General features: G+C 44.7%; 1 protein-coding gene across 3 annotated transcripts in view; it reads right to left on the bottom strand.

Moving 5' to 3' along the window:
- The window catches only part of TMTC4 (transmembrane O-mannosyltransferase targeting cadherins 4), a 64,027-nt gene extending 62,542 nt beyond the window's left edge, over positions 1 to 1,485 (bottom strand). Inside the window, exon 1 of one of the 3 annotated variants that reach the window (XM_079779443.1) lies at positions 1,452 to 1,485. The gene's annotated coding sequence lies outside the window, so the exon portion shown is untranslated. The other 2 variants (XM_079779440.1, XM_079779442.1) reach the window with 2 other exon arrangements.
- Between the last annotated feature and the right edge of the window lie 19,660 nt (positions 1,486 to 21,145).

The raw sequence follows: 21,145 nt of genomic DNA, 5'->3' as shown, positions 1-21,145 counted from the left end.
TGCTCAACTCCAAATTACAGCGGCAAACACAATACAGGTCCTCATGCAGGCCCCAACCATTCATTGTTGTCTACATTTCAGCTAAACAAATTACTCCTACTACTTAAGATAGATACATAAACCAGACTGAATAGTTAGAAAGATCCCATGATTTAATATGGAGATAATCAAGTAGTCTTTGATTTCAAAAGTTAACGTGGAAGAAAGCAAATACTTTAGTTTTAAATGCACCACAGAGCTGTGAACATGACAGATGGCTTGATGGTATCTACTTTAGGCCCACATATTTGAATATTATTTCACAAAAGGTGGTCAAATAGCCTCACGGGAAGAATACTGAATCAGAAAATAATTTGTGCTTCTTTAACTAATTGTCGGGCCTCACCTGTTACCTCAGATGGTAACAGACTAATCTTTAGGTGCGCAGGCAACAGAAGATTAAGGCATGATGGGGACCCCTAACATTTGGGGTGCCCTGTTGGGCCAGGGCCGGGATCCTGGGGAGTCAACAAGAAAGCTGAGTGGGTCTCCCCCTCCTCTTCTCCTGCAGCGCCCTCGGAGAACCTGGAATGCCCAGTTCCTGCCTTCTGCATGTCTCCATTCTGCCTGGCTCCCCGCCTCTTAGCAGCTTCCCTCCCGTAGTATCCAAGGTTCCCACTTCTTTGCTGGGCCACCTGCTCGGCTTCCCCAAACTCCAAGCCTGCGCAAGGAGTGACGGCGGGGTGGCCCCCGGCAGTGGCACGCGGCTCCCAGTCGCTCCCCTCCGCAGCCAGCGAGGAGCAGTGATCACTCCTGCAGGGGAGCCGCCTTTAACCCCGGGCAGACGGCCAAGCGGCCAGGCTGCGCCCAGCTCTCGCCGGCGCCGCGGCCAGGCGCGGGTCCCCGAGGCCAGGTGCCGCAGGCTCCCGGTACCCCCCACGATGAGGGGGCGCCCGCGCCGCTGGAGCAGGCGGGTGACCACGGCACCGGGTGGAGGGAACTCAGGAGCCGAAACGCGGGGCGTGGGCAAGGGGCGCGCGCACCCTCCGCGCCGAGCCCTTTGTCCCGCGTGCTGCTTACACCGGGGCGCCCGGGGCCCGCGAACCCGTGACCCCCGGTCGCAATCGCGGTCCCGGAGCCAACTCCTCCAGCAGACCCGCCGCGGGGACCGGGCCGGCGGGCGAAGCTTCGGGCGCCGCGGAGCGGGGACCCTGCGTCCACTCCGCACCCAACTCTGCTCGCCCCGCGGCGTGCTCCGCCCCACTCGGCCCTGCAGGAGCCGCCCCGCGCGTTACCTGCAAGGAGCCCCGGCGGCAGCCGCATCTCCCTCCCAGGCGCGGAAACTCCCGCCGCTTTGGTCGCCCGCCCAGAGCTGGGCAGGGGGGAGGGGCCGCCCGCCGCGCCCCCCTCCCGCGCCGCGCGCCGCCCGCCGCCCGCACCTCCCGCAGCTCCCCACGCGTGCGGGCGCTCACTCTCCCACTCCTGCTCGGTCCGCCCCCTCCTTGCGGCCATTGGCTGCTTCTGCCGTCACTTTCACCGCTGCAGCCGTCCCTCTTCAGCCCATTGGCTGGTGCACCCGGGACGTCAAGCCCGAAGGGCTGTCGGCAGCGAAGGAAGCGCAGGGACTGGACGACTGGGCGGGAAAGGAGGGAGCGAAGTTGTGGTAGTGGAGTCCCGGCGGGCCGGGGCGGGAAGGGGCGGGAAGGGGCGGTCCCACCCGGCCGGGTGCGGCGGGCTGCGGGCCGGGCCCTCGCTGGCTGCGGGAGGCGGGAGGCGGGAGGCGCGTGCGGTTCCCTGTCGTCGGCCAGCGCCGCGTCCTTTCCCGTCTTCTCTCGAGCTTCTTGCAGCCTCCCTGCAGGAAAAGGAGCTGGATCGGAACCACCAGAACTCTAGACTTCTTACTGTCAGGGAGGAGTTACTACTTACAATGTGTGTCTCCACTTTCTGCCTCTCAGAACTGACCGGAAACTGCGTTCTTCCATCCAAGGCCTTGCCGCTTTTGTTTTTGTTTATAGCAGCTCCTCATCCAAGGTCCCAGGGTCTTCATTCTCCCGCTGACCCACGAACCCTGCTCTGGCGAAATCTGCCATCCATCTTCATCCACTAATCGTCACTTCGCCCTAAACTTCCAGTCCCAACAGGATTGCCACTCTGCCCCCCCCCGCCCCCCCCCCCGCCATGACCCCTATTCTCAGATTACTTTGTCTCCTGCTTCAAGAAAAAGAGAAACTGTATCCACTTTCCACCTCCAAACCTACCAACCTACTCTTTAAAGCGCAGATTCCAATCTACCCCGCACTTTTTCCAGTATCACCGGATCCATTCTAACATCAACCTCTACCTCTTGACTGAATCTGGATTATCATTGAATCAGTCCCCAGCCTTCCCGGACCATGCGCACCGTTCCCATGCCACCCTGCCTCTCTCCTACTCTCAGCCCAAGTTGTGGAAAGAGCTGCCTGCCCACATTCTTCTAGTCTCCCAACTCCCTTTCACTTCTTGGTTTCACACTCCACCGAAACTGCCTCCAGTAACACCAACAATTACCAAATCCAGAGAACACTCTCCTTCCTCAGGTTACCTGACCTCTCAGCGAAATTCATTCTTCCTCCTTAGCACGCGCACTTCTTTGGGTGATAGCGGTACTCTGCCCTCCTGCTTCCCTGTGTCCTTGGCTTATCTGCTTCTCCATGACCTCCAGATGACACATTTTAAAGGTCTCCGCCCATTCCTTGCACGCCACACCTTTCCCCTGCATGATTTAATGCCAAGATTTAAATCAGTATGTCCCGAATTTATGATTCTGGTCCTTACTTCTCTGACCTCCAGGCCCATGTATCTAGTTTCCTATTCAGCTTCTCCACGTGGTTGTGTCACACAACCATCTCAGGTAGAACACATCCAAAAAGGAATCACGTGCTTTCACTTCTTGCTCCTCTTCCCTGTGCTAGTGATGGGTGTACCCTTGGCACCTGACAAATCCCCAAGATTCTACTTGCTAAATGTCTGTCAAGTCTGTCCACTTCTTTCCACTTTCAGCACTAGGTACAATGCCGTGCTGCCTATCCTTCCTAAACCACATTCAGGGATGTCCCATTGGTGGATTGCAATGGGCCACCGTGGGATTATTTACACCACGGAAATTGACAAACATTATGAATCAGCTTTGATTTGTTTTGCTCACTATAGACTTAAGAAGGTGATAGAGAAAATGTTAATAATGTAGATCATACTTAGCATGTATTATGCTTAGTGCTGAAACGAAAAGAGTTTAGTTTAATGGGTTTAATCTGTACAAGGTCGAGAAATAGTTTAACAGATCACATATATTGAATGACAATAAGGTTGTTCGGGAAAAGAGCAGATGGAGTTGCAATTCCATTTGTGAAATCAGGCCTGGTTGAATTACAAGCATCCGCTGGATACAGGTACAAGCCCTGGGCAAAAACTAACAAAAGTATTCCATGAGAATCCACCAACTATATGAATTTGCAATAAAAGGTATTTGCACATTTTATCATTATGTGTACATTGTGCTAAATATCCTTTATATCAGTAACCATATATACCTTTATTTTCCCAAGAGGACCAATGCTTAAACATTTTTACTAGTACACTACTGATTGACATTGCTAGAATTAGCAGTTCATGGTGAATATAAGTTCTATTGAGTTTTACTATTGTCTTTCAATTTTCTACAGATAATGCCTCCTTATTTCCTGATCCCAGGACGAATCACTCTCACTGTGGCCCCTGCTGGCACACATCTGCTCTCCATTGCTCTTAGATTGAAGGCCCGGATGCTGCTCTGTGCCCTGGCCCTTTGCCTATTGCTCCTGAACCATCTCATGCCCCTGTCAGCTTTGTTGCCTAAGCTCAGCCACCTTGGCCTTTTATGGTCCCACAGCGTCCTGGGCTCCTTTCCCTCCTGAGCTGTTCATATACACCTGCAGCATTCCCTCCTGCTCTCCTCCGCGACTCCTTGCTAACTCTAATTCATCCTTCAGGTCTCTGCTCAAAGGTAAACTTCTCAGAAAAGCCTTCCCTTGGAATTATTTCTCCAAGCACCCACAGGTCCCTCTCTCTATACTTTCTTAGTTCTTATCACAATTGCAACGAACTAACCATGTGCTAACCATTGTATAAAGTCTAGCTCCATCATTAGAGTTCCACAGAGGCAAGGACCATGTCCATCTTAACTGTACCCCCTGCAGTTGCCATGCCCTCCACAGAGCAGGCATTCAGAATGTCTTTCTGAGGACAGTCCATTTCTGAAAGTCACACTGCATGTCACTGGCAATGCCGGAGTTAGAATTAGAATCTCCTAACAATACAGTGGTATTCTGTTCTGTAAGTGCTGAGCCAGCCAGGATCAAAACGATAACATACTACACTGAGTGGCCAGATTATTATGATCTCTGAACGCATAATAATCTGGCCACTCAGTGTATGTGCCAAGCATAGGGACAGGCTCTGTGGAAAATACAAAGGTAAACCTGGTGCTGGTCCTGCCTTTCACAATCTCATGGTTTAATGAGTATAAGTAGAGAATATCTCCTTGCTGCTGGTTGATGTACTAGCCCTCACCCCTTGGCTTGGACAGGAGCCCTGGGGTCACCAGACACACAGAAAGCAGGCTTTTTGAGCACTGAGTATATGTCAGGCACTGTGCTAAACCATTTGCACATATTCTTTTAAAAATTCTCACAAAAACTCTTTAAAGTGAATATCATTATAATCATTCTACAGATGAAGAAAAAGAGGCTCAGAGGTCCAGGGTCAAGTGGTCAGGGCGTTTCTTAGTGGAGCCAACACTGGGTGTACAACTGAGGGATGTAGCTGGAGATGTAAAGAACCTGATGTTTTGTTTTTTAGATCTCACCTACAAGTGAAATCATATGGTATTTATCTTTCTCTGTCTGACTTATTTCACTTAGCATAATACCCTCTAGGTCAGTGATGGCGAACTTATGACACGCGTAGCCATTTCTGATGACACGCAGCCGCATGCCGAGGATGAAACATTTGCTGCTCCTGAGGATAAAACATTTGCGACTAGAGTCTTGGAGTTAGTTTTTTCCTCAAAGTAACACACTACCCAAGTTATGCTCAGTTTTTTGGTGAAGTTTGACACACCAAGCTCAAAAGGTTGCCCATCACTGCTCTAGGTCCACCCTTGTTGCTGTTGCTGCAAATGGCAAGATTTCATTCTTTTTATGGCAGAATAAATATTCCATTTCATATAGCACCATATGTTCTCTGTCGAAGGAAGTTTAGGTTGCTTCCATATCTTGGCTATTGTAAATGATGCAACAATGAATAAACTCATAGATACAAATTGATAGTTGACAGTTGGGAGAGGGCTTGGGAGGATGGGTGAAAAAGGTGAAGGGATTAAGATGTACAAATTGTTAGTTATAAAAACAGTCACGAGGATGTAAAGTACAGCAGAGGGAATAGAGTCTGTAATCCTATATAATAAAAGCCTAACATGCTAAGTGTCTGACGGTTCGACCAGTCGCTATGATGCACACTGACCACCGGGGGGGGGCAGACACTCCGACCAGTAGGTTAGCTTGCTGCTAGGGTCTGGCCGATCAGGACTGGGCAAGATGGGCCGGACACGCCCTGGAGTCCTTCCATGGCCCCTCCCTGGCCCTGGTCGTGCACCGATGGGGTCCCTCGGCCTGGCCTGTGCCCTCTTGCAATCTTGAACCCCTCGGGGGATGTCAGAGAGTGGTTTTGGCCCAATCCCCGCAGGCCAGGATGAGGGACCCCACGGGTGCATAGTATTGTAATAACTATGTACGGTGTCAGATGGATACTAGACTTATCGGGGTGTTCACTTTGTAAGTTATATAAATGTCTAATTTCTATGTTGTACACCTGAATCTAATATAATATTGTATGTCAACTGTAATTGAGAAAATAATAAAGAACCCTAAAGTGCTTAACAAGGTTGATATTTGGGCTGGAGCGAAATGGAACTGAGAAGATAGTAAATATTGTCTTTTCCCCCTCATACCTTGTCCCTTTTTCTCAGCAGCAGGTGTCAGAGTGGTTGGAGGGAGATGAGCCATTTGAGCCTTTTGGAGGGCGTGTACATAATTTTTTGAGGACAGGTTTTGTGGGTCCCTTGCCCAGCTGTCACTGTTTAGTCTCTGATTGGCATACCATGAGGGCTGTTGCTGCTCTCCAGTGCACACACTGTTCCTGGGCTGGAACTTCTAACTGGGGTGGCAAGCAAGAAGGAAATTCAGCCCCCTCCCCAGTCTCCCCCCCCCCCCCGCCCCCGCTTATACTTACGCTCTTCCCAGGGTCAAGGGGATCACATCAATAGATGCATCAAGGGGTGCCATGTACACTGTGACAGCTGTGCCCTGCGTCACTCCGGAGGACTCTAGTCACACAAATTGCGGTGCACCCCATTTGCACAATTTTTTAATTTATTTTTAATTTTTAAAGATACATATCATCTCTATTTCTCATTTAAAAATATATTTTTATTGATTTCAGAGAGGAAGGAAGAGGGATAGATAGAAACATCAATGAGACAGAATCATTGATCAGCTGCCTCCTCACACCCCCTACTGGGGACCAAGTCCAAAACCTGGGCATGTGCCCTGACTGGGAATTGAACTGTGATCTGGTTCATAGGTCAACACTCACCTACTGAGCCACACCGGACTGACTGTACACATTTTAGAGACCCAAGACTTCCCAGAAGCCAAAATATTTCAAGCACCCCACCAAAATCTGCAAACAGATGAAAGTACTTACCTCCTTCCCAAAGGCTCAAAATGGCTCATCTTTTTCCAACAACTTTTGACATCGCTACTGAGATGGAAGAAAGACATTCATTCTTACCCACTTAGCCTGCCCTCCCCCACCCCCCACTCCCCAAGTAACATACATGCACTTAATACCTGCCACAGCTAAAGCAGGGTACCACCAATAGGAGAGTTATAAGGCAGAGAGTGGAGCCACCTGAGAAGTGAGTGGAGGAAGTATTTGTGGGCAGCTAATCCTATATAATAAAAGCCTAATATGCAAATTGTCCCCTCAGGTGGGAGTTTGACCAACTGGGAGTTCGACAGCTCGCTATGATGTGTGCTAACCACCAGGGGGCTGAGCAGAACATGGCGGGCATTAGCGATGTGGTGCTGGCAGCAGGCGGCAGTGGAGGTAATGCCGGCCCCAATGGGACTGCAGCAGATGGTGGAGCAGGTGAGCAGGTGGTGCCAGGTCAAGGCGGGTGCAAGCGGGGCCCTGATTGCCCCATAGGTCGCCCCATAGACGGCAACCAGCAGTGGTGGCAGGGGGCAGGGCAAGTGAGTGGGTGGCACCAGGCCAAGTGGGGTGCCAGGCGGGGCTGCAGGGCTGTGAGGCTGGGGGCCGCCCCCCACAGGCCACCCTGAGGGACCCCACCCATGCACAAATTTCATGCACCGGGCCTCTAGTAGCATAATAAGACTTGTACCACATTGTACTACATCCTATAGGTAATCATATACTTTAATAATGGTTTATCCACAGATTGGAACTTCCCAGATATTCAAATGTATTTACCTACTAACTTATTTGCAACAGTTCCACATTTTTTTTACCTTGACCTTTCTGTGCTCTTCAGTAAAATATAATAAACACAATCCTCTTTTCCCACAAATAAATTCTCTGCAATTTCTTTCAATGTCACTTATGGCAAATTGTATTTCCTAAATATTTAAAACGTGTTATTTAATGAATCACTTTTACTTTTAAATCTTAAGCTTGAATAAAATTGTCTACTTTGTTGATTCAACTCCAGTAATGCCCTTGTCTATATTAAATGGGACTTACTTAAATGGTGGGCTAATTATTTATTTACTTTATTCATTCAAAAAAAATTTTTTTTTTTTTGCTGAATGCCAGCTATCTGATCACTCTCTTGGATACCAAAGTTTCAGAGCTCAACAGCTCATGCCCTTAGGCATACAGGCCTAGAAGCATAAAGGAAATAGACAAATAAACCAACAATTACAACCAGGCTTAGTGAGTATCTCATAGAGGAACTAGAGGCCTGGTGAATGAAATTCCTGCATGGGTAGGGTCCCTAGGCCTGGCTGGCAATCAGGGCCCATTGGGCCTTCTGGCTGCCGGCTGGGGACTTCCTTAATTTCATACTGCCTCCTGGTGGTCAGCGCACATCATAACGAGTGATTGAACTTCCGGTCTCTTGGTCAAACTCTGGAGGGGACACTTTGCATATTAGCCTTTTATATACACTGAGTGGCCAGATTATTACATCTTCCATCCAAAAATGACACATGTCTCTTCTGCTCACATTTCATTGGCCAAAACAAGACACATGGGCTATCCCTAACTGCAAAGAGGATGGAAGATGTAAGAGTCAGATTGAATTTAGCACGTGTCATTTCTACAGCTGTGATGATCTTGAAAACATATGTCAATGTAAAGTCTCCATTAGCTTGGGTCCTCGAGAAACCAAAGTGGACAGTTCTCTTCCAACATATGGTGACCTGTAGCACAGAGAAATACACATATTTTTGTCTGGTGAGCCACTGATATTTTGGGATTGTTTGTTACTGCAGCATATTGTAGTTTATTCTGACTGATATAAGTAGGAAGAAGCAAAATTTAAAGCTTTCAGTGCTTTTAAGGAGTAAAGGCAATGAAAGACAATGGAAAGATAAATAAACAGGAAATGTTTTTAGAAAGACCACTCCAGCAGCAATGCAAACAATGGGTTGGAATGGAGTAAGATTAGAGGCAGGGAGATTCTAAGCTGATAATTATGGTAGTGCACGGGAGAAGGGCTACTTGTGAAGTTAAATATTTGGGGATAAAAAGAAGGGAATTGGGGAAATATTTAGTAATCACAGTTGACGATGCTTAGTGGTTGATTATGTGTAGGGAGTGAAGTATAAAGAGAAACCTAGAATGATTTCCACATCGATTGTTAACCAATGGGGCCACTTACAGGGCAGCAAATACAGAAGGAAGAGGCTTTCGGGGGATGTGGACAAGTGGACAGTTTGGCATAAACAGAGTTTGATCATCAGGGTTTCCTGTATGCAGTCTTCTTTCCCTAAGTCACATGAGGAGGGCATTGTTCATGTTTGACAATTTGGAGGTCCTATTGAGAGGAGGGGATGTTGGATAGATAGCCATCAGTGTGTTTTAGCTGATAGCACTTGGAAGGGATAAAGTGTCAAGGGGGAATTTTATTTGCAACAAATGAAAGATTTTGTTTGTATGCTGAGAATTAAGAATCAGAAGAGAGAAAGAGGTTGAAGATAAAAGAGAAAAAAAAAATATATGAGTATTATATGGATCATGGTGTCTGAAGAGCTAAGAAGAAAATGTAATTCACAGTACAGGTTAGAAAAGATACTTTTCCCCCCTTGAGCTAAAGTTAATGATACTAAAGAACATAAACCTCCCATTCATGTATTGTTTACTTTTTCAGAAACATCTTACATTATCATTGATTCACCATGTTCAACAAGTTAGCTATCTACTCTATCCTTTAATTAGCTAACTACTTTCTTTTTTTAAAAAAATGTTGATTTTTGAGAGGGAGAGGGAGAGATAGAAACATCTATTGGAGAGAATCATTGATTGGATGCCTCCTGCATGTCCTGCCCCCTTCTAGGGATCGAACCTGCAATCCAGGCATGTTCCCTGAACTGGAATCAAGCAGGTTTGTGATCATCTCTATTTTTAGAATTCCCAGATTTCTCAAGAGCTGTTGAGAACTACTGTAGGTCAATCAATATTTGTCAAGTGTAGATTTTTTTTTGGTATAAATATATAAAAGATTTTGGAGAGAAATGCTAAATGGTTTTAGTTGCTTAATCTTAAAACATTATATTTTATATAGTATTTCTATAAATTTTCATTTTAATGTGCATTTTCAATACTAGGTGTTTTATAATAAATTAAGCAAACAGGCTTATGGAGCCTATGTAGTTATATTTGAATCTAAACTTTAAGTCCTGAAATAACTGAGGAAACCAGCATGATGTTAGAAGAGGAAGTAAAATAGTTCCCCTTAACTGATAGCTTCGTGTCAGGCATGTGATACATGCTTTCTTTCATGGATTATTTTATATGACCCTAATGACCCCTTGGGGTGTGCTATTACTATTGATTTTATAGATGAGGAAGTTGGATCTTAGAGATGTTAAGCAGCTTGCTCAAGGTCATGCATAAATCAAGGGCAGAGCTGGAATTGGCACTGGGCAACATGACACCAGATCCCAATGTTCTGAATCGTTACCCAAGGTAGCCTCCCATCTAATTACTGTTTTTTCAAACTTCTGTTTTTCTCCTTCAAAATACAAAATCTTCCTAATATCCTCCTTTTCCTTGGGTTGACAAATTCTTGCTATTTAGCTCAAGTTTTATGATCTTCGTGCAGACCAATACCCACCTGCCTACTATTTTTAGTAATAAGCTGTTCTTCCATAATTATCATTTAAAAAAATAAATTATACTTACATTGTTGTAATTCTCATGGAATTTGAAGGGCATGCTAGTACCTTGTGATTAATAAATTTTCCTTGGCTTTTTGTTCATACGTTTACCTACCTTTTGCCTGGCTTTTTGGTTCATATCTTTTTCTTTCTACTTTGACCTCCTGAGTGCTTCCCACTTACCCTTAGGACCCAGTTCAAGGAGCACTTTCTCTAATCTCGATGTAGAATTCCGAAAGCCCGCCCTTGTGTCCTCCGTGGATCCCACAAAGCTGTGAAAATCTTTCTAACTTTTTAATTTCCTTTCAGAGAATTGTTTCTTTCACTATGATATGAATGGTATCTGATTCCCTTTCTATGTCCCCGGGGCTTAATACAGTTGAAACTAAAAAAAAAAAAAAAAAGTGTTTGTTGAATTTAATTTGATTTTCCAAATTCAATACCACTATCTATGAGGAATACTCCAGTGTGCATAGGGATCTAAGTATGGTTAGCCTGGGGGAGAAAATACCAAGGCGGGTATGATCTTAACTATCCCAAGGGCAGTCACATTCTGTGCTCGATTAAGCACAATTAAAACTAACGGGTACGAGTTGGAAGGAGATTTGCCTCAGTTTAAGAACTAACTTTCTAATAGTAAATATCTAAAATGGAACAGGCTACCTTAAATAAGCAACCATGAATTCCCCATCAAGTAAAGTCTTCAAGGACAGGCTGAACAAGCCAACGACAAGTGTACTGAGAAAGGAATTCTTTTCTGTATTCAGACACTGAATAAGGTAACCTCACAAGGATGTCTTGACCTTGACAATTATGGTTGCTGTTAAAGAATCATTTTCAAAAAGCTGAAAACATGTCTCCCATAGATATTAGCATAAAAAATATTTTATTCAACTAGAAAGATGATAAAACTAGTTCAATAAAATGAGAGGAATAGGTATTACCTCCAGAAAAGACATTCTGATATAGCTTTGCTGAGTTTGAAATAAAACTGGTTAATGCCCTTGGATCTGCTTTGACTCCTGGCGCCCCTGTGAATGAGTGATTCCACAATGTCCAGCCCTCAGCAGCCCTCCTCCGCTCCTGGAGCTCCCTGCCTATGGCTTCCTTGATGGAGTCCCTACATTTCATATTTGGTCCTTCTCTTTTCCTGCTGCCTTCTATTTTCCCAGCATTATTGCTTTTTCCAAAGACCCCTGCCTTCTCACATATGCCTGAAGTAGGACAGCTTCAGTTTTATCATTTTTGCCTCTAGCAATGGATTAGGCTTAATTTGCTCTAGGACACACTTGTTCATCTTTCTGGTGGTCCACGGTAGCCACAGACCTTTCCTCCAACACCATGTTGGAGGCTGACCTACAGGGCAATAAAACTGTAGCCTTTTACCATACAGACATTTTTCACATCTCTGCTGGATAAGTCTTACAAGTTAACATGGACTTTACAGACACAGAGCTCTTACCGAAGAGTCAGTAGAGCAGGCAAATGACAGCCCTCTGGAGGCTGTGCGGGCGATCTGCTCCATGCTTCTCCCCTAGCTTCTGGTGGTGGCCGGCAATTTTTGCTGTTGCTTGCCTTGTAGACGCATCACTCTAATCTCTGCCTCTGTGTTCACATGGCATTTCTTTCCTGTGTGTCTGTCTGTTTCCCTGTCTTCAATACAAGGACACCAGTCCGGTTGGATTTAGGGTGCACTTTTCTTCAGTATGACCTCATCTTAACTAATTACTTTTGCAAAGGCCCTATTTCCAAATAAGTTCACATTTTGAGGTTCTGGGAAGGGCATACATTTGGGGTGGGGGTACTATTTAAACTACTACTCCCAGTAAGACAGTAAAAGGAAACGTCACCTACTTAACCTACTTTTTTTTGGCCTTATTTTCAAGTTTTAAGGACTTTTTCTTAACAGTGGCAGACACATGCCTTCCCCATCTCTCAACTGATGTCTCATGTATTTCAATGGTAGTCATCCAGCTGAGGTCAGCTCTCTATAGATTGACATAATTAATACAAAGGAAGATACTAAGTATGTCTAATTAAAAAGTAAGGTGTAGATCACATAGGAATGCTTGACTATAATGATAAGAAAGAAAAAAGCTTAATTTCCAGAGCAGGTCTCAGGTCACTCTGTTACTATTTTGGGAGAAATCATTTTCATGAGCTGTTTTGGTGCCTAACATGTTCCTGGAATTATTAAGGCCGATTCAAGGAGGTAGGTCTTGGCACACATTATGAACAGAGGATGGAATTTTAAGTTATACAGGCAGCTTCAACTGCCCTCCTTTTCTGTTTAAATGGAAGCTTTTTAATACGATATCTGGTTAGGCAGAATTTAGGATTTCATAGCAGAGAAGTTGCTAGCACTTGTCTAGTATAGCCTCTGTAGCAAGTCTCTTTAGAGTAGAGATTTTGGGGGTGGGACAGGGTGGGTAAGGGAGTCACTTTAACCACCCCCTTTTAGTGATACAAAGGTTAGATGACTAGGGGACCATTACCCATGGTAATTTAACAGAAACTATTTGGGACAGGTTTCGCTCCAAAGCCCTGAGTTAGGTGGTGGGTAGATTTGTGTGAAAAGGGTCTGAGATTCACCTTCCACCCTTTCACCACTGAGATTCCACTTTCTTGAGGCTTTTCTGATGAGTCAAGCTGGCCTTGACGCAGCTAAAGTCAGTTGATGGGAAAGGTCACCTAGGCCTCAAGTGGGACGGGCTGGTGAACTATGCTCAGCACAAGCTTTAAATATTTGTTGCCTTCTTTTTTTTTAAAAATATATTTTATTGATTTTTTACAGAGAGGAAGGGAGAGGGATAGAGAGTCAGAAACATCAATGAGAGAGAAACATCGATCAGCCGCCTCCTGCACACCCCCTACTGGGCATGTGCCCGCAACCAAGGTACATGCCCCTGACCGGAATCGAACCTGGGACCCCTCAGTTCGCAGGCCGACGCTCTACCCACTGAGCCAAACCAGTCAGGGCATTTGTTGCCTTCTTACATCTAACTGGTCTGGCAGAGTTTCATGCTGGAAAAAAAAAAAAAAAGGCTGAGCATGTGGTTGAACTAAAGGTCGTATAACCTTAAGATCCAAGTGTAGGGCACTCCTGTATTTGAAACCAAGAGCCATAACAACCAACCGGGCATCCATCGGCATGGTGATAGCTCAGAAAGATGGTGCTGGGCTTGATCTGCAAAACTTAGAGTTCCTCTGCCTGGTCCTTTGGGGCTGAGTAATTAAACTTTGGATTTTTGGCAGGTATAAGGAAGCTTTCCAGAAGGAGATAAATGAAATTTCTGATAAATAGGGCAGGTGGGAGCTCAAGCAAGACATCAGCAAAATTAAAATTAAAAGTGATAATGACCTCAGTTTTCTCCCAGGTTGATAAAATGGCTCAACCAATTTTAAGACACTTAGTGACATTTTTGCCTGATTTTCTTCTTACTAGAAGTCACCCCCAGGTAAATGACTCTTTCCTTTTTCCCTTCTTTATATGAAAACTTTGGCTTGCTGCCTAGAATTGTGTTATTCTTATTTCTGGAAAAAACATTCAAGAGAATTAGATAGAATAATTTCATTTAAAACAGATGATGACACACATTCTGTTTATTTTCTCTTGGCATTTGCCAAAGCGCACTTTGTGTTATTCTTCATGGTATTCTAATTACGAAAATTCTGCAGCACACCAAAAAAAAAAAAATTTTTTTTTTCTTTTTGTTGACTTGTCAAAAAAAATAAGTATACTTTGAATTTATTCACATGGGATGGCTACTGTTGTGTTGATGGTTCTCATTTTTTAAATTGACAATCTAAGGGAAAATGCCCCTCACTAAATAGTCAGGTATTGCATGTTTTAAAATTTCTTGAGGCACACCACTGTGCATCTTGTGGGTGCTGCACACCAGTTCTGCCCTGCCAAAACCGGTTTGGCTCAGTAGATAGAGCATCGGTCTGCGGACTGAAAGGTCCCAGGTTCGATTCCGGTCAAGGGCATGTACCTTGGTTTCGGGCACATCCCCAGTAGGGGGTGTGCAAGAGGCAGCTGGTCGATGATTCTCTCTCATTGATGTTTCTAACTCTCTATCCCTCTCTCTTCCTCTCTGTAAAAAACCAATAAAATATATTTAAAAAAAAAAAGAAAAAAGAAAATCGCTGCCCTTCAATTGGTTAGAGTCTTGTCCTGATACACCACGGTTATGGGTTCCATCCTCGGCCAGGGCACATACAAAAATCAACCAATGAATGCATAAAAAATTGGAACAACAAATCGATGTTTCTCTCCCTATCCTTTTTCTCTTTAAAAGTCAGTGAAAAAAAGAAAATTGCTGCCCTAAAGGAAAGTGACCTTGCCTGAAATAATCCACTCTTTTAACTGCCTTGTCCCACACTTCCTCAGCCTATAAACACCTTCCATTTCGTACAGCTCCTCAGAGTTCCTTTCTATTTGCTGGATGAGATGCTGCCCAATTCATGAATAATTTAATAAAGCCAGTAATATCTTTAAGTTTACTACGTTGCATTTTTGTTCTTTAACAATATAAATACATACTAAACATGTTCTGCAATCAACACCATTACTCAATAATTTGTCACAGACACCTTTTCAGCTCCTTAAATCTAGATCCAGAAATCACTTATGTTCATTGGAGTTTATCACATTGTCTGTACCATAATTTAGGGCCATTAGGTGTCTTGGTTTTTCATCATTATGAACAATGCTGAACATCTTTTGCCAACATTTTTCACATTTTGGTAATGATTATCTTAAGGCAAATTCCAAAAACATTTCTAGAAAGGTCATAGCCATTTATGTTTCCTGCAAGAAGTTTGCAGAAGCCTATTTCTCAATACCTTGCACAAATAGATTTTGTCTGCATATTTAATCTCTGCCAATCTTCTAGGCATAAAAGTTTAATTTTGTTTAAAAAATATTATCAGTAAAGTATTTGAAAATTTAAAATTCACCCTAACCGGTTTGGCTCAGTGGATAGAGTGTCGGCCTGCAGACTGAGAGGTCCCAGGTTCAATTCCGGTCAAGGGCATGTACCTTGGTTGCGGGCACATCCCCAGTAGGGAGTGTGCAGGAGGCAGCTGATCTATGTTTCTCTCTCATCAATGTTTCTAGCTCTCTATCCCTCTCTCTTCCTCTCTGTAAAAAATCAATAAAATATATTTTTTAAAAAATTTAAAATTCATGGTTTCTGTACCACCTCTGTGTTCAGTTCTATTCGCTAAGATCCCCTATTTTAAATATTTCTATTTTTCTTATTCATTATGACTATTTGTGTAACTTAAGATAATACTGCTTTATATATGTATTTATTTATAAGTGTTAGAGATCGTATTTATGTCCATTTGGACATGTGTTTTCATGGTCTTTTCTGCCTCTATTTTTCTGCATCTACTCCTGCTCTATTTATTTTATCTCACATTAATCTAGAGCTAAAAGTCAATATTTGTTTGGATTTTTTAAAAAGTCCACACACACAAAGCTTTCCTAAACAATGTACATTCCCCAAAGAGATTAGAGATAAGTTTATATTGAAGCAAAGCAAACATGGGCATGGAAAACATTCCCATTTTTTCCAGCTCCATCAGCTGCCTGTGGTTAGTTACACATGGCAACCAGTTGTTTGCCATTCTCCCCACTAGGAGGTGGAGTTCATTTCCCCTCCCTCTGATTCTGGGCTGGCCCACGACAGCTCAACCAATAGAATGCCGTGGACATTAACTGGAGTCCTTTTCTTTGAGGACTGGCAACTTCTTCTTCCTCTCTCTCAGAATGCTGGTCCTTGGGATATCTCCTCTTGAACTTGGCCACCATGATGTGAGAAGCTCCAGATGACATGTGCCCACCCAAACTCCCAGCTAACTGCCCGCATCCACTGCCAGCCATGCAGGTGAGCCATCTTCAACATTCTAGTCTAGTTGAGTACCCAGCTAGTTTGTAGTTTCAGCTACCTGTGATAATGTGGAAATGGAAATTATAGCTAATGAATTTATGGATTTGGCCTAAGGAGATGTCCACTGAGCTCCTAGATGTCTTCTGACCCAGTTCACATCACGTGGGCCAAAATAAACGCCCAGGTGAGTCCAGACTTAGGGTGGGCTGAAGGAGAGCAATACATACCTGAACCAGCTGCCCACCACTGTGTTTATCCTTCAGCTCATCCCAGCATCACCCTCTTCTACTGGCTCCTCAGCCATTCTCTCCCCATCTCTAGCTCTCCCTGCCACCATCATTACTTCTCTTTCTTTCAAGGGGCAAACTAGCCAAAGTCCTCCTCTGGTTTCATTGAAAATATCTTCCCCCACCCTGAAAATGTTATGCCTGCTGAGCCAGGTTCTCAGTATTCTTCCAAATAAAGTCTGTTCTCTCTCAAAGGAGGACAGTGACGAGTGACATTTTCTCCAGTGATGAACCATGCAGACACTACACTCATCACTTCTCCTGCACCCACAGCTGAAAGAACTCCTCATTCTGATCCTTTTCTGTCCACTCCCCTTCTCTTCTTTTTCTGTCTCCTGTTCTCCCCCTCAGTCCTTTGTTCACCAGGAGGAGATTACAAAAATAAACTGTCCATGATGAGATACCCTGTTGTTCTGTCCAATCACTATTCCAATTCCAAGAAACAAATTACCTCACTGCAGAACTGCGCACCCAGAATCTCTAAATAAGTGTTAGACGATGGGGGAAATGAATTACTCAGTTAATCAACACATTTGTTAAGCACTTGTGTTTTGGAAGGCACTTAGCTAGCCAAGGGCGAAGGGATGAAAGATATATTACATCGGTTCCCCACTTTATTTCCTCTCTCACTGCTGCTCTCAGTACCATGTGTACATGGAAGTAACTCTCATTCTAGTCTATTAATTCAAACATGTTTACTGAGCACCCCCAATGTATCAGGCACCATAGCAGTCACCCCTTTTGGAGGCTTCCTTCTGCTCTTTACACTGTCCTCGTTTCCTAGAATTGCTGAAACAGTGTACCACAAACTGCATGGCTTAAAAGCGATGTTATGGAGGCCAGAACTCTGAAACCAAGGTGTTGACAAGAGCGTTTTCCTCCTGCAGCCTCTCGTGGAGGACCCTTCCGTGCCTCTTCCCGCTTCTGGCAGTGCCCGGAGGGCCCTGGCTTGGGACAGCATCATTCCAATCTCTGCCTCTGTCTCCACATGCCTGTCTTCTCTCTGTGACTGTCTGTATCCAAATGCTCCTCTTCTTGTTAGGACACCAGTTGGATTAGGGCCCACCCTACTCCAGTGTGAACTCATCTTAAACTTGATTACATCGTCAAAGACCGTATTTCCCACAAAGGTCCTATTCACAGGTACTGGGGGTTAGGACTTCAGTGTGTGTGTGTTTTGCTTTTGGGGGTGGTGGGGAGGACAACACAGTTCAACCCACAACACTCTTATTTTCTCTTTCTCTTCCACTCTAAGCATCTCCTCTCCTTTATGCCCCATCCTATATAATAAAAGACTAATATGCAAATTGTCCCCTGGACTGGGAGTTAGACCAGTTCAACCCAGAGTTCAACCATGGGGTAGGGCCAGCCAACTGCCCGCAGCCCCTCCCCACAGCCGGCCCTGCCCTGAAGGCCGCCTACACCCCGATTGGGACCAGGGGCCAGCCGACCAACCTCCTTTGGCCCCCTCCCCACTGGCCAGCTTTGCCCCCAATCGGCCCTCCCACCCCGATCAGGGGGCAGGGTTGGCCCGCCAACTGCCTGCCCCCCCCCCCCCCCCAGCTGGCACTGCCCTGAAGGCTCCCTATACCCCGATCAGGGGGCAGGGCTTGCTGGACCCCACATATGCACAAATTCGTGCACCGGGCCTCTAGTTTTCTATAACTTTCTCCCTTTTTTTTTTTCACATCTGTAACTTCCATCCTCATCCCTTCCACCTCAGACCAGTTCCACCTTGGTTTCCAACTGCATAGCAAACCCTATGTCTCTCTCAGCGGTGATGCTGGCTGCCTTGGAAGTGGGTCACAGGGGCCAAGGGGTACAAAGAAGGGAGGAGCTTAGGTAAATGTCTCTAGGGTAACAAACGTCTTGGCAATTGCTTTCTCTCTCCTACTCTCCCAGTGTCCAGCAATCTTGAATGTACCACCCACTGGTAAACACTCTGGAAGGAAAGAGCTGAGAAAAAAGAAGGGAGATAAGAGTGAAGAAACTCTCTAGGTAATTATAGCAGGCAATTAATCTAATTAAGCAAATATTATTCAGCCACTTCATAATACCTGCCAGAATGTTATTGGATTTTCATAAAGTGCAGCAATATATTTCTAAATAAGTAGAAAAAAGATTACAGCTCTTAACTTTGGCAATAAAACTGTTAATAAATCCTTCAACTCCATCTCACCCATTTTATATTTCCCCTTGTGGGTCCTGCCTTTATTCACATGGGGCTTGCTATTGAACAACACAGCATTGGTGCCTAATCATGAGTGGTTCCAATTAGAGCAGCCACGAGAGCTGATTCATGTAAGTCGGGGCGAGGGGCTAAGGGACTTACACAAATTTGGTTTCTCCTAAGAACTCTCTTCTTGGCTTGCAGAGGGCTGCCTTCTCACAGTGTCCTCAGGTGGTCTTTCTTCTGTGTGCCCCTCTGGTGTCTCTTGGTGTGTCCAAATGTCTTTACACAGAAGCCAGCATAATTGGGTTAGGGATTTCCCCTCCCCTGACTAGCTTCCCCATTAAGTCACCTGCAGAGGTACCCTCCTGTCAGGGCCCCCGGGGAGCCCCTCCTTAGATAGTAGGAATGTGTCTGGGGAACAGAAAGAGCTCACTTTAATGGCAGTGAAGAAAGGTAAGTCAGGGCAAAGGTGTAGAGGGCTTTAAATGTCAGGCAAGGCATCAGTGACTTATTCTCTGGGGAATGGAATGTCACTCGTAGTTTTTCCACTGTGAATCAGCCTATGAGTGATGGGGATTAATAAATGAACTACAGTGGAGGAAATCTGGAGGCAATAAGCCAGCTAGAAGGTACTTTAATAATCCTGAGTTACCAAAGGCTGCACATAGGTTTGTAGGATGTGACAGCAGGAAGTAAGGGATGGGGACACAAGTGAGAGGGATTTGGGAGGCTGTATTGGCACAATGTGGAAACGAACACTGAGGGCGAGGGAGAAGGCACCAAAGCTGATGCCACGTGCTGAGTCTTGGTATGTGGGCGAGATGGGGTGCCATGGACAGAAATCAGAAACAGAAAGAAGCAGTGATGAATTCAGTCCCGCTTATGGTCTGCCACACTGAAATCACATACTTTAACCTGGAATTAATATTTCTTTCCCTTGCATGATTCATGATTTATCTTACAGGAGCAGACAATCCTTTCCAAGTCATCATTTTGCATACTTCTTAGGTCATTATGGCTTAATTGGTGTTTGATCATTTTTAGCCTCAGCTTTTCAACTTCAAGGGAGAGTTTGGCGGGGGGGGGGGGGGGGGGGGGTGCGGCGGGGGAGAGGGAGGTGGTGGTGGGAGATCTCACTGTGATGACAGCAAGGTTCACAGAGTTCCGTATTGTTTTCTTTTACAGGTTCTTGAATGACATGCATTGCATTTAGATAACACCTAATGCCAACTGAGCAGTGAGCTGTGAGAATTGAGCTGTTAAACAGTTACAATCAACAGAAGCGCTTATTTCACATAATAAGCCAGTCAGAGAAAGACAAATACCATATGATTTCATTATATGTGGAATCTAATGAACTAAATCGATGAACAAAATAGAAAGAGGCATGGATACATGGAACAGACTGACAGCCATCAGAGGGGAGGGGGGGTTGGAGGATTGAATGAAAGAAGGAGGAGGGATTAAGCAAAAAAACAAAAACAAAAACATATACGCATAACCTATAGACACAGACAACAGTGTGATGATAGCCACAGGGAAACAGGGTAGGGGAGATATGTAGAAGTAGGCAAAGGGGAGGGAAAAAGACTTTGCTTGGGGCAATGGGCCCATGATGCAGTATGCAGATGATGTTTTGTTGAGTTGTATACTTGAAACCTGTATGGTTTTATGAACCAATGTCACTCCAATAAATTAAATAAAACAACAACAACAAAAGCAAAAATGGTAGGACTGAGTTTACTGCACATTTTAAAAATTAATGATGTCCTTCTTCATGATCCTACAATATACTAATCATTCTGCTTCTGAATTTTCAGGCTCAGATATTCTGAACAATAAAGACAATATAACCAGTGTATCACTGAAACCATTTTTCTTATAGACACAATACTTAGCTTTATTGTCACTGTTATCTGAGATTGCATTTTGCTTGAGATAACGAGCCCTTGTACTAAGAACTGGGAAATACTCAAAGGCGCTCACTTTTAATTTAAACACAAGTTAAATGTACCATCCCGGAGTAGAGATATCACCATTGTTGTTAGTGCATCCGGGGTTTATTGCTCCCCAAATTTCCATGTTCTTTGTGTTAGATGAGGGTGCTGTGCCATATCAGCAGCTCTCTGTGGGGATCCCAGGAAAAATCTTGTATTTGGAAAATGAAGACTAAACCACTGAGGGATGGTGCCTTAATTAGTTTAATCATTCATGGGTTGATTTATTCCCACCAACATTTTTTTTTTTAAATCCACACCCGAGGATATGTTCATATTGAGTTTTTAGAGAGTGTGAAGGGAGGGAAGGAGACAGGGAGAGAGGGAGAGA

Source organism: Cnephaeus nilssonii (genome assembly GCF_951640355.1).
Source record: "Cnephaeus nilssonii genome assembly, chromosome: 8".
NCBI classification, from domain to species: domain Eukaryota; kingdom Metazoa; phylum Chordata; class Mammalia; order Chiroptera; family Vespertilionidae; genus Cnephaeus; species Cnephaeus nilssonii.
Note: the sequence above shows the minus strand (reverse complement) of the source record. Positions and strands in the feature narration are given on the sequence as shown.